We start from the raw sequence: 12,093 nt of genomic DNA, 5'->3' as shown, positions 1-12,093 counted from the left end.
ACCATGGGTGGGCTCATCACCAGACTAAACACCACCAAAGACAGAATCAGTAAACTTGAAAATAGGTCAATAGAAACTTCCCAAATTGAAATGTAAAGAGAAAAAAAAAATTAAAAAAAGAAAGGAAACAAAGCAGAACATCCAAGAACTGTGCAACAATTCCAACAGATATAACGTATGAGTAACTGTAATGCTAGAAAAGGAAGATAATGGAGAATTTTCCAAAATTAATATCGCACACCAAACCACACACCTGGGAAGCTCAGAGAATACAAAGCAGGATAAATGTGAGAAAAGTCTACACCTAAGCATACCCTATTCAAACTGCAGAAAACCAAACATAGAAATTCTTGCAAGAAGCCTTAAGGAAAAAACACCTTACATACAGAAGAACAAGGGTAAGAATACAGCAGACCCCTCTTCAGAAACACTCAAGAGAGGGGAGTAAACTATTCCAAGTACTGGGGAAAAAACCTACCAACTCAGAATTCCAAGAAGGAAGTTTATAGATCAACCTTAGGAAATAAGAAAAATCTCAAATAAACAATCTAACCTTGTATCTAAAGGAACTAGAAAAAATACAACGCTCTAAGTTAAAAGGAGAAAGAAAATAATAAAAATCAGAGCAGAAATAAAGGATATAGAGATTTTTTTTTAAATACAAAAGATCAATAAAACCAAGAGCTGCTTTTTGAAAGATGAATGAAATTGATAAACCTTTAGCCAGACTCATCAAGAAAAAAAGAACTTGAATAAATAAAATCAGAAATGAAAGAAGTAACAACTAAGACCAAAGAAAAATAAAGGATTATTAAGATACCACTATGGAAAATTATATGCCAACAGACTGGCCAATCTAGAAGATATAGCAATCAGACGAGAAAAAGTAACAAAAGGTACCCAAATTGGTAAAAAGAAGTAAAATTGTCACTATTTTCAAATGACATGACCCTGTATTTAGAAAAGCCTAAAGACTCCACCAAAAAACTTAAGAATAAATGAACTCAGTAAAAAGTTGCAGAATACAAAATACCCAGAAATTGGTTATATTTCTATACACTAAGAACAGCAAAAAGAGAAATTAAGAAAACAATCCCATTTATAATTGCACCAAAAAGAATAAAACAGCTAGAAATAAACTTAACCAAGGAGGTAAAAAACCCATACTGTGATAATTACAAGACACTGAAGAAAAAAAATGAAGACAACACAAATGGAAAGTTATACCATGCTCGCAGAGTAAAATAATATTGTTAAAATGTCCATACTACTCAAAGCAACCTACAAATTCAATGCAATCTCTACCAACATACCAAAAGTATTTTTCACAGAACTAAAACAATCTCAGCATTTGTATGAAACCACAAAAGACACTAAATAGCCAAAACAATCTTGACAAAAAGCAAAGCTGGAGGTATGACAATTCAAGATTTTGAGATATACTATGAAGTGATAATAATCAAAAGTGTTGTTCACACAAAAACAGATGCTCAGATAAATGAAACAGGATTGAGAACCTAGAAATAAACCACATTTACATGATGAATTAATCTACAACAAAGGAAGAACATACAATCTTCAATAAATGGTGTTGGGAAAACTAGACTGCTACATGCGAAAGAATAAAACTGGACCACTTTCTTACACCAAGTAGAAAAATAACTCAAAATGCATTAAACACCTAAATGTGAGACCTGAAACCATATTCCTTTAAAAAGAAAGAAAGAAAGAAAGAAAGAAAGAAAGAAAGAAAGAAAGAAAGAAAGAAAGAAAGAAAGAAAGGCAGTAGTCCCTGACATTGGCGTTGACAACGTATTTATGAATGTGTCTCCTCAGGTAAGGAAAATAGAAACAAAAATAAACTAGGTAGACTACACCAAAATAAAAAGGTTTTGCACAGCAAAGGAAACCATCAAAAAAAATGATATAGTTTATGAAAACATATACAATAAAATTTTAAATGATTAAGGCAAGAGACCAAACTAAATGTAAAGTACAAACCAAATCTGTGTAAAATATATTTATTTTTTAAGACCTGAAAGACATCAAAATAACTGTTCACTCTAAAGAAATTTACAGGTATTTTTTTCTCCTTTATTCTAAGCTTTCTAAACTTCCTAAAATGAACAGTTTTACACTCAAAGATGATACTAATGTTGGTAATTCATAATGTGCTGTATTTACAGAATGTTAGTGTGGTAGAACCCCAATTGTGCAAGTGTTCCTTGTTATAATGTCGCTCCTTTCCAGCTAGGGTTCATTCCAAGGTGATACAGGAGGGTATCTGACGGTATGCTCCACAGTATCATCAAACTCTTTCACCTAGAAGTAGAGCTAGTCAGAGCTCTAGGGTATGTTTCCACCCTCAATGAATCATTAAAAAGCCATAAATCCCATCCACCCTAATCTGATAGAATTCTCCTATAATTTAGTTACCAAGACTAAACTCATGATACAAAAAGATTAATTCCAATCTTCCAAAAGCACTTCGCTGTCTTAGAAACCACAAATTCTACAGTACACGTCATATAGAACAAGAAATGTTCCTGACTTACAAATGCACTGTTTTTCAAGTTCTTGCCTATTTACTCAATTTAATAGTGCTATCTGATCTGAGCCATCTACTTATTTATAACGCCTATATTTGGATATGAGAATTGTTAAATTTCTCTAATGATATTCTCATATATAATATGTATACATACATACTCTCTCTATATAAACAGACACAATGTTTTTCAAAATATTATAGTAGTGAGTCATGAAGTGTGGCAAAAAAACATGTCACCCATACAATGAACTCCTCTTTAAATTATGTTGAATCACTCTAAATTATTTGTGCCATCTTGCAGGAGAATTATACTGAGTTGACTTTCAAATATTTTATCCACTTTAACAAAATCTCTACTCAAAAGTCCAACTTTCATTTCAACAGTTCATGCCTAAGTAAAATTTACTTATTCCTTAAAAATTAGTTTGTTGTAAAAGCTATTTTATACATAGTTCAAGTAGCATTCTATTTTTAATTTTTTTCAGATAAACTACAACCAAAAACACTAACTTCCCATTTATTAGAGCTAAATGAACCAGATCTTCCTAAAGTCAGTAAACTTCAAAATAAATTCATCCTAGATTTTGGGGGATATTTTTGCCAGTATACAAATAGCCATCCTAACCCCAAAGACTTAAGTTATGATTATTTAACTAACCAATAAACAACAGTAGCACTTGCATGGTTAGTTCACCCAGCAATCCACTTTTAAAACATCTCAAAAGATTAAATACTTCAAAGAAGCATATCAGGATGAGCAATGAAAAATAAACTGGAGCCACAAAAGATTACAGAATACACAAAGAGATTTGTCAATTCAACACTCTAAAATGGGACGCTGCAGAGCTGGAGCCAGGCTCAGAGGCATGTGACATCCTATGAAACTGGGCTGGTTCTTGGTTAGGCTATAAATTTCCAACCCTAAAAACCTCAATTAAATGGATAAATTTCTATTTAAAAAAAAAAAACACGTATTACTCAAGAGATTAAAAATAAAACCAACAGCCATAATCCAGGAATAAAATCAGAAAGTTGCCTAAAAATAGTCTCAAAAACAGTTCCCAAAAACAGATGATTTGTTTTAAAGGTTAATTCTTTCAAAACTACCATAAAACACAAAATAAGCCTCCAAAGCTTCACTATCTATAAAATAAACATTATTTAAAAACAATTTAAGTGATATTAAGACCAAAAATTGCACCCACAAATACACCGTCTCAAACACACGAGGTTCTAAATAAAATGTCAATAAGGGGGGGGCACCTGGGTGGCCCAGTCGTTGGGCCTCTGCCTTCGGTTCAGGGCGTGATCCCAGTGTTATGGGATCAAGCCCCACATCAGGCTCCTCCTCTATGAGCCTGCTTCTTCCTCTCCCACTCCCCCTGCTGTGTTCCCTCTCTCGCTGGCTGTCTCTATCTCTGTCAAATAAATAAATAAAGTCTTTTAAAAAAATGTCAATAAAGAGAATTCAAATGCATAGATAATTAGCCACCACAATAAACAGGGGATAGAGGTTTAATCTTGGAAAATCTGGAGCAACTGGCTGGCTAGAGAGATAAAGCACGCAACTCTTGATCTCAGGGTCGAGTTCAAGCTCCAAAGTAAAGCTTACTTTGAAAAAATAATAATAAATAAATAAATCTTGGAACATCTAATTTATCATATAAACAGATAAAATAAGAAAAACCACATGATCCACAGATTCTAAGTAGCAGTCAAAAAATTGGGGCATTAGTGTATCTTGTGTGAACTCAATCACTCTTATCCCAGTAAAAAGCTCCTAACATGAGGTCTTAACTTCAAACTTTGCCCCAGAAAACATATGTTTTGGGGCTAAATTAGCAATTCAGTTCTTCTCAGAATAACTATATTTATAATATGTACATTCAGACCTAATTTATATTAGGGCAGTGGTTCTCAACCAGGACATTCTTGCCCCACAGGGGACACTTGGCAAAGTCTAGGGACATTTTTGCTTGTCATGGCTCAGGGAATGCTACTGGCATCTAGTGGGTAGGGGCCAGGGATGCTGCTAAGCATCCATCAATGAACAGGACAGTCCCCACAACAAATTAATCTCTGGCCCAAAACTGCTAAGGATGAAAAATTCCATATAAGGGGAAATATGCTACATACCAATTTTCATCTCAAACCACATCCCGTAAATTCCAGTTGAGTGAAAAAGAACTCTTCTCAGGGCACCTGGCTAGCTAAGTCAGAAGGGTGTGCAACCCTTGATTCCGAGGACTGCAGGTTTGAGCCCCACACTGCCTAGAGAGATTACTAAAAAATTAAGCTTAAAAAAAATTTTTTTAAAACTCTCCTCTCACACATACACATGCAAACACACACACACACACACACACACACACACACACACAAGAAAGGAAGAGGGTAGGAGAAATGCAAAGGGGGAGATGGAAGTAAATATCAAATTGTGGCGAGAAGCTTCTAAACTTAAGAGTCAAAATTTAAAAGTAAACAAATTGGAAACTAGGAATAAAAATCCACAGCAAACCAAAGAATTAAAAGCATTTCTAAGAACCAAAAAGAAAAATAATACAACCAAGATTAAAAAACAAGCAAAAGAGAATGTAGTACTTAAAATGAAGTACAGCCACTCTAAGAATTTAATCCTCACTTAAAAAAAAAAAAGTAACATATTTTCTCAACAACATGGCCTCACAGGACCCCCCGGGGGGGCGCGCAAGGGGGGTTGCTGGTAGTATTTTTTAAGGTGTCTACATTTATTTTTTAATAGTGATTTCTTAAAAAACAATTAATAAAGAAGTAATTTTTTTTTAAAGATTTTATTTATTTGACAGAGAGAGAGACAGCCAGCAAGAGAGGGAACACAAGCAAGGGGAGTGGGAGAGGGAGAAGCAGGCTCATGGCAGAGGAGCCTGATATGGGGCTCGATCCCATAACGCCGGCATCACGCCCTGAGCCGAAGGCAGACGCTTAACCGNGGGAGAGGGAGAAGCAGGCTCATTGCAGAGGAGCCTGATGTGGGGCTCGATCCCATAACGCCGGCATCACGCCCTGAGCCGAAGGCAGACGCTTAACCGCTGTGCCACCCAGGCGCCCCGAGAAGTGATTTTTTTAAAACAAAGGAAAGTCTGAAAACCAAGGTTAAAATTCTTAAAATCCAGAAATTTTTTTTAAAATTATGCATAAAATAACAATGGTAATATTTTAAGTTCACCAACTATATGACCCTAATAAACATGTTTTCTTCTCATAATGAAAAGGCACTTCATAAAAAAAAAATAAATAAATAAGCAATTTACACAAATTCCAAACAGGTTTCAGTTGTATGGACATTCACAAGGGAATATTTACTTCGGTTCCAATCAAAACAATATAGATAGATACCACAATATCTAATTAGGTCTGTCAAATTAAATGTACTCTGTATTATACCACTTGTTATATTATACTACTGAGCTTTAACCTTTATTATAGCAAAGGACAAAATACAAAAGTTATACAAAAATTAACAAAACTATGCTCCACTGGGGTGCCTGGGTGGTGCAGTTGGTTAAGCGCCTGACTTCCGGTTTTGGCTCAGGTCAAGATCTTGGGGTCAAGGGATCAAGCCCCACTTAGGGCTCCAAGCCCTGCACAGAGTCTGTTTAAGACTCCCTGTCCCTCTGCCCCTCCCCTCCCCTCTGTCTCTATAAAAACATACTCCACTGTAAATTCAGAAACAATTAGAAGCTTTATTCCAAAGAAGCAGTAATATGATAGAAACACTTTAATGGTTCCACCTCTTATTTCCTATTAAAAAAAGATAAAAATTATTCCCAGGATTAAATACCTTTTTTTTTTATCAGAACCAAAAGTCTTTACCAGCAACTTCTTTCCAAGACTATCTTTACATAAATGCAAAATTGATGAGCATTGCTTAATGTCATTAACCAGTGACATTTCATTATTTAGGTTCCCTAAAGTTATCCAGAATGTCAAAATACTAATAAGAAAACTTCCTCAAGTTCATTAAAATAGAACTGATAATCAGCATTTCTTACATTTTTTTCAACAAAGGTTACTTAAATCACTCTAAAGATATCATACACAAAACCCACCCCTCCTTTTTGTATTTCAAATAGAGCACAAAATTTGCATACGAAGATACTTACTCAAGGAGTATTCAAAGAGAAGAAAATATGTGGTGTAGGAAAATTTTTACACAGTATTACATTCCTTTTATATTACTAAATCAGATCTGTGACAAATCTCTACAAAAATCATCTAAATTTAAAAAACAAAAGTATTTTAATCTCACAAAGACCACTTACTTAATAATTAGTTGAAAACAAATTACCATGCACACGTGACTAATGGCTCCTTCCAAAATAACAAATCCTAACAACAACAAATATACAAAATCCATCTGAAGAGCAAACAAGTTGGAAAATTCAACTAAATAGTCCTTATTCATATTTTTATTCCCACTATTAGAGAAAACACTACAGAAATTGGTTTTAAGCACGTTTCAAGCCATATAAAATACCATGTATTTGTCATAAAATTTTATAAATTCACCAAAAAAGCCTTATGGTGGTCTACTGGATACTTAAGTAAAAGACCAAAGTGTAACACACAGAATTAGTTAAAAATCTTTTAAGAGAAAATAATTACCCAAATACATGTACAATGTGTAATACCAATCCATAATTTTAGGGCGATAAAGATTTAAATTTTTTTATTCTTAAACCACATTAGGACAGTCATTTCGATCCATATTACTTGCTCTGTTTAGCTCAACATTTTCCCCACCAATGTTTTAAGAAATAATTAAGAGGGGACGCCTCGGTGTCTCAGTCGGTTGAATGTCCAACTCTGGATTTCAGCTCAGGACATGATCTCAGGGTCACTGGATTAAGCCCCAGGTCAGGCTCTGGTCTCACCTGGTGGTCTGCTTCTCTCCCTCTCTCTCCCTCTGTCCCCCCCTCCACCCACACACACTCTCTCTCTCTCAAATAAATCTTAAAAACAAAACAAAATTTAAAAAAAAGAAAGAAAGAAAGAATTAAGAGGACATGCTTTAAAATCACAGCAACAGAAACTTTAATCCAGCCTTCTCCACATCCTTTCTCTGACCTTGGGTGAGTAACAATTGCTTTAACTTCAATTTCTGATTTTGAAAAATGGAAACAATGATGTTTTACCCCAGAATGCTCCAGTGGAAATTAAATAGTGAGTAAAATACCTAGCATTGTAAGCATTCCCTAAATGCTAATAATTAGCAAAATATCAATTAAAAAGAATTTTTAAGGTTACCATAAAATGGAAAGTTGCTTTAAAAGGCAATTTCACTCTTTAAGTAGCCCTTAAAAGTGTAATTAAGTTATATAACTCCAAGAACCTATAAGAAAATCAGAATCATGAAATCATTTTATTTTCTCCATGTTTCCAAGAGTTACACCAAAAGTAAATACGTGCATTAAAAAATAATCTAAATCCTTATACTCAAAGAGGTGTTAAATTCAAATTACCAGAAAACATTATCTGGCCAGGGTTGAGAGCAGGGGACTTTGTTTTATTTATCTTTGTATTCCCAAGCCCCATCACAGTACCTAACATACCAAATGTACTAAACAGCTATTTGTAGCACTGAAATGAAAGATATTACATTGCCTAGAATTTTAAATTCTTCTTTCAACACAAGTATAATGATACTTAATACTCATTCAGCATATATTTGAGTGGCTGCTACTGAAAGGTAGCCACTTGTTCCAGATACCTCTAAGGAAGGAAGGAAGGAAGGAAGGAAGGAACAAACAAACAAACAACAACAACAACAAAAAACTAAGCTGTGCGCTCCTGGAATATATACTCTACGTTTATATTCTAAAAGGGTAAGACAAATAAGCAATAAACATGTAAATAAGGAAAATACAAAGTAAGTTACAATGTAGAAAGAATGGATTAAAAAAAGTAGGGCAGGATAAGGAGGATCAAGAATGGCTATTATCTGTAACCCTAATGACACCTCTCAGAAGAAGAGTTAGGAATTGGTTCCACATTTATAGTTAAGAGTAGCACAAGCACTGGAATACACACAGTTGCCTGGATTCAGTAGTAACTACTTACTACTTCTGTGCTTCCTTCCTAATCTGTAAAACGAGAAAAATAACAGAACCCAAAAATATATAGATTTGTTGTGAGAATTAAATAATGCCTGTAAAGTGCTCAAAACTATGCCTTAAATAGGAGTACCTAATAACATTCACCAAATGTTAACATCCGTCACAGTATACTGCAGTATACTGCAATCTCCCCACTAATCATCAGCAACCCAGGGTAAGGAACTTGTCCACCTTTTTATTTGGAATGCTTCTCTCAGAACTGATACACAAGACCTCAAGAAATATCTGTCTAATTTAAACCAAAGTATTTACTGACAAGACAGGATTATAATTATTATTATTGTGGGAAAAAGCAATTACTGTGGGACATGACTGATTACAAAGAACTAGAAATGTAAAAAGGTGGGAAAGAACTCACAGAATAGCTATTTAAGAGTCCTTGAGAACTTTTTTCAGAATTCAGACCTCACTGAAAATCCAATAAAAGATATAGATCCTTTGCCCAAAACAATTCCATCACAGAGGTCCATGCAAAATTTTACATGTTTAAAACTGACAGGCTCTTGAAATATATTCCGATGTCATTTCTGAGAACACATTATATGCCCAATAATTATTTCTGCGTTTTTCTCTTGTGCTCTTGGCCAACAGCGTTTATTTGTGAAATACCACTCTTAAATCTTACTTATCTCTGAAGTTAAGCATTATAAATTGAAAGAACAGCTCTCCAATTACTAAGGCCAAATAATACTTTCAGGTAACAATCCAAATGTCATTCAAAGGCTTCAAATTCTCTAATATACCAGAAGGCCAGGTGCCAAAAACCGTATTTTTAGAAGACAGAATGAAATAAACTTCAGGCCTACTACATGCAATCTACTAAGCTGAGCATTTTTTTCCAAGAGAAAATATACTTAACTTATTTAACTGTAATAAATCATCACTAATTAAATATCTAATACAGAATTAATCAGATAAAACCAAAAATGGTTTATCATTAACAAATGCTAAAATAGTACAGTTCCTTATATAATAATTTACAATTGCATAATACTTTAAAATATTTTTGTATATATTCTCATTAGATTCACAACAAACCTAAAGGTTTACATTCTAAAACTGCCATGTGACTACTAAGCATTTGAATTGTGGCTAGTCCAAACAGACATGTAAGATAAATGTAACATGCATATCTGATTTCAAAGACAAAAAAAAATGTAAACTATTTCATTAATTTTTATACTGAATATATGTTGAAATAATTATTTTCTTTAACCCAACACATCCAAAATATTAAAATTAATTTCACCTGTTCCTTTTAACTTTTTAACATAGCTATTAGTAAACTTTTAATTATGTATGGAATTTATCAGGTTAGTATGCTTCAAAGAACATGTGTAAACTTGCTTCGCAACACCCATTTAAGATGATATAATCTCACAGTTCAATCAACATTGTTTAAGTTATTTTAAACAAATGTTTAAGCAACTTAAGCCTTTACACTTAAATTTGTTTAACACGATAAACCGGGGACTTACATAGAAATGTCTCTGATTTGTGAAATAGATAATTTTCCCTTTATTTACTAGGAGAATGTAACATCAATGCAACACAGACAGAGTAAGCCATCAGCAACCCACCTGACAAGACGCTTACTATCCCAAATTACAGATTCTCTATTAAAAGAATTTAAGAGCCTCAATGAGTCTTACAGAAAGGATTAAAGAATTTATTTCTTTTTTTAAGATTTTATTTTTAAATAATTTCTACACTCAATGTGGGGCTTGAACTCACAACCCAGAGACCAAGAGTCACACAATCTGACTGAGCCAGCCAGGGACCCCTAAAGAGTTTATTTCTAAAAATAAAGTTAGACTTCATACCACCTTGAAAACAGTAGCTCCAGTAGTCAGCATTTTGTTAGCCTGGTTTAGGTGGACATATTTCAATATACTTAAATTTTGTATTATTCATTAGACTGGCTGGATCCCTCTCCCCAATTATTCCCAATTGAAGTATTATTGAATCACAGATTTAGTGGATACATAGCAGGCTTACAATTTTCTGCTAGTTATTAAGGGGGTTAAATTTTTTTAGTAGAATAAGTGATACAGTCTCTGACAACAATGAGCTCAGGGCAAATAAGGTCATTCATTACACATGAAATGAAGAGAATAACAAAGGAGTTTTTATTTAGGCTTTACACTATGAGGTTCTAACTGTAAATTCAACTGGGTTTTATAAAATATAAAGAATATGAGAAATTCAGGAAATGTCTGTACAAAAGGAATTATCTTACAATCTAAAATATCACCTTTACATCTTCATTTGACATTCATTCTGAAATTCTGCACTCTCAACAGATTTATTTTCATCATTTAAGGCAAATTTTTTAACTGCTTTATAAAATGTTTGATAAGAATGGTCTAATTAATAGTTAAGTAAAAACGGAGTCTTCGTCTTATTTATACACACACCCCCCAAAACAGCAAGACAAAATACTCAACAGAGTGCAACCTGACACAGCAGAGTAGGAATTTAAACTAAAGTCTAACACAAAACTGATATTAGGAGAACACATTTCTAAAGAACTTAAAGTTTCTACTCCAGAATAAATAAAAAGCATGTAGGAGAGTATACATTTGAAAGATCAACTTTAGTATTTCCTAAAATTCTTTAGCCAAGACTGATGGTCTCAATTTTACAAATATATTAACTTCTGTGTTGCAAGTGAGCGATCAGAAGGCAGTTCGACTCTAAGAGCAGAGAGCAATGCCTAAATCAAAGGAACTTGTTTCTTCAAACTCTTCTGGCAGCGGTTCTAACAGTGAGGCTGACAAAAAGTTAAAGAGGAAAAAGCAAGTTGCTCCACAAAAACCTGTGAAGAAGCAAGACTGGTGAAACTTCAAGAGCCCTGTCATCCTCTGAGCAGAGCAGCAGAAGGGACAATAACATGTTTCAGATTGGGAAAATGAGGAACGTCAGTGTTCAGGACTTTAAAGTGAAAGTTCTAATTGATATTAAAGAATACTGGATGGATCCAGAAGGTGAAATGAAACCTGAAAGGAAAGGTATTTAAATTCCAAGCAATGGAGCCAACTGAAGGAACAGATCTGACATTGATAATGTGGTAAGAAAACTATAAAATCAGAGCCATATAAAACCTGTACAGTTCTAGTTGTTTTAATCTGTCTTTCTACATTGGCTTTTGTTTTCTGAACACTGTTTTCCAAGCTACTGTATATCTGGATTGCAGAACAACTTGTAAGATGAATACTTTTTATGTGCCTTATTAAAAGTGTTCTGAGTGAAGCTAACTGTCAACTTTAAGGAGGATTGCTCTGTGCCCACCACCTGGTGTAAAATAAAATCAAGTAATACAATCTTAAAAAACAAACAAACATATATATTAATTTCTATACTTAAAACCAAAAACAAACAATTTGG

At 33.8% G+C, this 12,093-nt stretch overlaps 1 protein-coding gene and 1 pseudogene across 2 annotated transcripts in view; one reads left to right on the top strand and one right to left on the bottom strand.

Annotated features, from left to right (window-relative positions):
- Window positions 1–12,093, bottom strand: part of CD2AP (CD2 associated protein) — a 127,254-nt gene that overhangs the window by 105,430 nt on the left and 9,731 nt on the right. The window lies entirely within an intron of this gene.
- Window positions 11,419–11,791, top strand: LOC100464488 (annotated as a pseudogene).

This window comes from Ailuropoda melanoleuca, chromosome 19, assembly GCF_002007445.2.
Source record: "Ailuropoda melanoleuca isolate Jingjing chromosome 19, ASM200744v2, whole genome shotgun sequence".
Taxonomy (NCBI): Eukaryota; Metazoa; Chordata; class Mammalia; order Carnivora; family Ursidae; genus Ailuropoda; species Ailuropoda melanoleuca.
The sequence above is the reverse complement of the archived record's forward strand: the minus strand, read 5'-3'. Positions and strand labels throughout refer to the sequence as shown.